General features: G+C 43.2%; 1 protein-coding gene across 2 annotated transcripts in view; it reads right to left on the bottom strand.

Annotated features, from left to right (window-relative positions):
• Positions 1–4814, bottom strand: part of WDR7 (WD repeat domain 7) — a 123876-nt gene extending 119062 nt beyond the window's left edge. For both annotated transcript variants that reach the window (XM_074570935.1, XM_074570934.1), the window contains exon 1: positions 4430–4814. The gene's annotated coding sequence lies outside the window, so the exon portion shown is untranslated. The remainder of the gene's footprint in view (positions 1–4429) is intronic.
• Between the last annotated feature and the right edge of the window lie 1510 nt (positions 4815–6324).

Consider the following 6324-nt stretch of genomic DNA (forward strand, 5'->3'; position numbering starts at 1 on the left):
CAGTACAGCATCGGGGGCGTACATAGATTTCCTTGCCCTCATATATTCCAGTGGGTAGATGTATGAGGAAAGGTTTAAAAAGAAGCAGGGATAATGATGTTGCAGACTGCATAAGTAGAAAACAAAGTTAAAGGAGAGGAAGGAAGAACAGTACATAAGACTGGAGATGTCTCCAGCAGAGATAATCAAAAGGCACAATTAATATTGTCCTTCAGACAACATCCTTCGACCAAACACACTAACCAACTAATTTGACCTGCTGATAACTTTCAAAGCACAGATGAGGCAGGCAGGAGCACACAAATTCTTCACTCTTACAACACTTAGCCCGAATGGTTTGCACACAGCACTTTAAAACATCAGTAATATTGCTAGAACTACAGAACAAGGAGAGTAACTTCAGTTCTGTCACCACAAAGCAACCTGGTTTAGGTTTAGTCTACGCGCACCAATACTAAGCAACCATCGCGTTGCTGATCTGACACGAGTGACCCCACTGGAATTCAGTTACCTGGGCGCTTTCAGAAGTGTATCTAAATGCTATGGATTGCTCTGGGCTGGAGGAAGTCACAGTGGTACCCTCAAAGAGGGACTGAATTTCAGCTGTGCATAAAGCCAGCTGGGTTCAGGGAATACTTCAGTATTCTGTCCTGTTAAAGCCCTGTGGCATGACGCTGCCCAACCGAGCTTGGTGAGCCCCATGCTGCACTTGAGCCCGTCTCCTGCGGGAGGTGGATCGAGGTACATCAGGTGCACAGGAAGGATACGAGGCAGGCCAGGAGAAAGGAATGCTTCTTTGGGGAAAAGAAGTACAAAGATAAGTAAATTGCCTGAACAGAGCAAAAGCCAAGAAGAGCTCTTTCCAAACACTTATTTCAATTAAAGCACATGCGTAAAGAATTAATCAGGATATGTGTGTCCACTAAAAGAATCTCCCAAAGAAATACATCTATGAATTGACTGTTTTCTTTATCATACATACTCTCAGTATGTAACAGCTCCGAAACAAACCATTAAAGGCTGCCAAATGAACATCTGCTTTTAAATAAATGTAACTGTGCTTATGTTCAAAGCAACTCAGAAAGGTTAAGAATAAATCATTCCTTTCCCTATCAATGTTTACCACATGTTAATGCCATTTTTCTGTATTTTCAGCAGAATTTAAATTATGCTATTATTCAGATTTGCTACCATAAGTACAGAGATGGCTGCCATCCATGACATCAGGAAAAACCTTCTAAGTGGATTGCATATTTTCAAGCAAACAGCAATTTTTATGCCTAGTATTTTTCACGCATACAGAATCTTTCATTCAAAGAGACATTAGTTAAGCATTGTAACACCCCTCCTAAACCATTTACATAAAGACAATAATACATTTATGGTAAAGGCTCATTTCGTTACATCATGGCTTCCATTTGAATAATGCAATGCATTTTATAAAAATCTGATGATTTTAAATTTAATTACAAATGACCTTTTCCATTTAGTACTTGGGGGTGGAGAAAAAGGACTAATAAGGTAGGGAAAAAACAATTAAGTACTTAGAGTTGCAGAAATATTTCACTATCAGAACCCACATATTTAGACAATAAATAAATAATTTTGAATAAACACTGAATTCTGAATAAACAAAAACTTTTGTTATTAAATACAAATGGTCAGTAAAGTTTGCTATTTCAATTAAATTTCGCTTGTTTCTGAAGGTCTGTCAGCAATTTTGACAGTCTTTTGGAATTAGTTTTGACTCACTACAAAGGGACCAAATACAAAATATTTTTGCTTTCTTAAACCATCATTAATCTAACAAAATGAGTTTGAATCACAGAACAGCAGAGGTTGGCAGGCACCTTGGGAGATCATATCCTCCAACCCCCTGCAAGAGCTGGGTCAGCTGCAGCAGGTTACCCCAGACTGTGTCCGGTCGAGTTCTGGATGTCTCTGAGGATGGAGACTCCACAAGCCCGCCCTGACCAACCTCTTCCAGTGCCCAACTACCCTCCAGCTGGACTTCATGCTGCCATCGGTAGCCCTTTGAGCCTGACCGTTCCATGGGTTTTCAGTCCACTTCACTGTCCACTTACCCAGACCCACACGTCATCAGCTTGTCTGTAAGGATCTTATGGGAAACGGTGTCAAAGCTTTACTCCAGTCAAGACCAACAACACTTACTGCTCGCCCTCCTCCACCAAGCCAGTCAGCTCACCCTGGGAAGCCATCAGCTGGGTTACGCACAACTTGCCCTTTGTAAATCCATGCCAACCAAGAAAGCTTTTAAAAAGGTAATACTTTTTCAGGAAATAAATCCCCGGACCATATCTGCAGGATACAAAATACTATAAAGCAATCTATCAGGTCAGGTCTTACACTTTGACACACGCAGCAAATCATTATCATTTCAGCTTGCATCTGATAAGCAGTGAATACAAAACTTAGAGAACAATAACCATATCATTATACTATTATACAGCACACCTTTCTGATTTGCAACTACAAAAGGATTATTGCAATACTATGCTAAAAATTACATATAAAAAGAGTATTTAAAAGTGTGTTTTTCCACTAAGAGAGTATTACGAGGAAAGAGGTGAAGAATGCAATCAATTTTGTTAGCTGTACAATCAAGAAACAATTTGTTCATGATGACAGCAAAGTCAGGAAACTAGCTTAGCAAAAAAGATAGGTAAAGCACCAGTTTTAATGCCACCCCCATGCACGTGCATGCACACACAAATACACACACAAAATGGGACAGCAGCTACGGAGTTAGACTGGCAGCAGCCTTCATTTTGATACTCAACTTTACTTGTTCCAATACACACAAAAAAGCCCACAACAGCTATCAGTAAGAACTGACCTAACCCTGCGCAAGGAGGAGGTGCAAGGTCTTCTCAGAGGCCTCACTTGCATAAACACAGCACACCCAATTTTACTACTATGAATATTCACGCTGCTCTCACTAACCTTACTCATTAAAACAGCACTGAGCATATCTGCAGGAGAGAACTAACCTACTGTTTTGAACTTGGTTGAAACTGTTAGGCTACACAGAAATTTACGTGAAGTGAAAAGGTGATTTCAATCCAGGTAATAACGACTAGCAAACCAGACTGTCGCTCTCATTATGCTCATCAAGGATTAAAAGATTATTGGCACCTGGGCCTTCTTTTATCCCCATCTACTTTGTTGATTCAAAATTCATCACCTCAAGTCTTCTCTGCCTTTTCCCTAAATCAGGAGCTTTCCCATAACATTGTGCAGCCAGTACCTCTACATCCCCTTAGTCAATTTATCTGTAATAGCTATCTCCAAATGCAGTGCTACATCACATAACATAGCTGCATTTCAAGCACCCTGCCACAGGACTCTATGTCTTGAATTGGCCATTACGTATAACAATAATCTAAATAAAAAGATCATAAATGTTACTGTCGAACCTTCCCAATACACTCACAATCAAAATTAAATTCAACACATACAAACTTGTGTTCCAGAACAGAAATTGAAAAGTAACTAGTTAGGACGCGAGCTCTTCCTTAATCTTTAGGTGGCAATAACACCATAATAATAACATAGCAACAATGCAATGAAAGATTATTGCTTGCCCCAGCTGAGTGAATGACTACGGAAGCCTGATTTAAAAGTATATGAAGGTAAGATTGGTTATCCTGTCTCCCTCAGAAAAACACCACTCCCTGCACATGTAGAAGGTTATAAAACAAAAGAGAAGAGGAAATAATAATTTAGGACTCTAAATCCTTCATTATAGTTAACAGATACCTTTGAAAGCCATTTGCAGGTTTTTCTGGCACTTAATTTGATGACACATTAAATCCGCATCTATTTTCCCTGTTTAAAGCTGTCATGATCACATGAAGGACAGTTACCCAAAGCAGTTGCAAAGTAAACTCTAAATCATATCCCTAGCTGCCAATAATATCATGGCTATCACAGAAAAAGGAAACAGAGAGGCCACGACATAATGAAAGTTGGGCATTAAAGGAAATTCCCGTTCCTACAAAGGATTATTTTAGTATGAAGAGTCGCTTCTCAGATAACTTTCCGTTAACAGAGGAAGAGCTCTCCATCCCATTAATAATCGGTCACTTATTACTCACTCTCGTGACACATCCAAGCGCCAGCCCACGGTGTGCACCGGAGGGTGGTGCATTTTAGGTTGAAACTTGTTAAAAGGACAAACCCCGAGACCTGCGAGCTTTACGGTGGAGAGCCGGTACCCAGTACTGCCCAGGCAGGTGAAGCCACCCGCCACAGGGAACCGCCGGTGTGGATGCAGCCGGGGCTGCGGGCCGCTGCCATCGCCCCCAGGCAGGTGCCGCCGCCGCCACCCCCTCCCGCACAACAACATGGCGGCCCCCAGGGAGGATACCCGCTACCCGAATGCGGCCGGTAACCGGCGGGGACTCACCTATATCCCCGCCGGGGCGGTGGAGAGGGTCGCCGAGCGCCGCGCTCCCTCGCCCGCTGCGGCGACCAGCTGACACACCGCCGGCTGCCGTGACTCCTTACCGCCGCTGTCGCAAAGCCCCCGCCGTCGTGATTGACGGCAGGCAGAGGCAACGGACGTCGCCATGGAAACCGGGCGGCCACAGGCGCTCTCTCTCGCGGTCCCCCCCCGCCCCGCCGCGTCCGCGGCGGAGGGGGGCCGCGAGAGGGAGCGCCTGTGGGTGGTTTCCCTGTGGAAAAAAAACACCTAAAAATCCAATTTTTGTCTGCAAAAGGCAAGAGTCGTCCCCATAATGTCACAGAAAAATCGTGACGAGGCTAGGGGAGTTTTTAAGTTGTCACGTTCTGAGGGAATTCCGACCCCAGATGATAGCCCCCATGAGGTCTTGGAGATCACTGGGTTTGTTCTCTGGACCACATGAAGAAGCTTATTGACTTTATTTATTTCTTTAACCAAATCAACGTTTTTACGCTTAGCTTTTTAGATGTATGAACAATGAGTTTTAGCTACATACAAATCACCAAAGACGCCGATGCTGACAGCAGGTCAGTGGTGGATTCCTTTTTTCCTATCACCTCTTTATCAAGGCACGTAAATGCATCACAGGTGTTTAGGACAGAAAGGAAAAATTATTTCTGCAGCTGAAACCAGAGAGAACATTTTCTCTCGGCCAGAAGTAATTCAAATAATGATACAAGTTCACAAATTGTTTTGCCATAGAACACGTTACCTATATGGGGACCTGGTATCCGATAATGTTCATACCACCAGTTCCCAAAAGACAAAAAACCTCCAAATTTTTATCGCTGTTGAGTTAGTAAGCAATTTCAGTTCAACTGTGGAATAGAGAAGTATGGACAAACGTTGTTATCATGTTGGTATACTTTTGATGATCAATGGAATGCTGAGCTATATCAATATATCTGTATAAGGGAATTACATAGAGCCACGTGGCTCCTGGCAAGCGAGTGTGGATACCCTGTCATCCAAGAGGAACAGATGCCTGTCTGTAACAGCAGCCTATTTAGCATGTGAATTACTTTCAGCTGGGAGAATGGAGTCTCCAGTTGTCCTATAATAATAAATTCCTGAAGCCAACGTGGGTTGAAGCCGTGCAGCATTTTATCAGAACAGAGGTAGGTGTGTTTTTCTTGCTCTCGTATTCAGAGAAGCTGTTTTAAACTAGCTGCTATAAAAGGCTCAAGGATGCTTTTTGAGTTACAGAAAGCATTATGCTTTCTTAAAGTAAGGTGCTAATAAAGTCAAGCATCTTTGTTACTTTAAACATTAATTGCACTGTTTTATCTGTGTCACCAGCATACACGTTAATGAGAAGGCTTGGGGAGACATTCTTTACCTCAGGGTGGTCAGAGACTGGGCCAGGTCTCCAAATCTTCATCCACGGAGATGCTGGGAACTGCCTGGCCACCAGCAGCCTCCCAGGTACCTTCCAGCAGCAGCAGCTCTTCTACCTTATTATAGCATGACACATCTTAGTGAGCTTCAGACCCAGGCTGCTGGGGAGGTGTGGTGGGGTATTTTGACAGCCAAGTAGAGTTTCCTTGCTGATTTTGTACATATGGTGCTAGTGGTCCCAGAGGCAGCTTCAATAGCTAGCGTTAGTCAGTGCTGCTCCACTCATCCTCAAAAATCACAGTAGAACAGGAAAATCTATTTTCCTCTGTTTTAATTCTTGGTAACAGAACATCTGCAGGATAAAACATGGCTTATTTTTAATTTCTACGTTTCCAGAACCAACTCTGGCCAAAGCGTTGGCGCAGGCCCCAGAACAGGAAGGCCGAGTACGGGTTCTCCTCCTGGTCCCTCAGGAGGGGATGGTGCCCTGTCCCTTACCA

This window comes from Larus michahellis, chromosome Z (genome assembly GCF_964199755.1).
Source record: "Larus michahellis chromosome Z, bLarMic1.1, whole genome shotgun sequence".
Lineage (NCBI taxonomy): Eukaryota > Metazoa > Chordata > Aves > Charadriiformes > Laridae > Larus > Larus michahellis.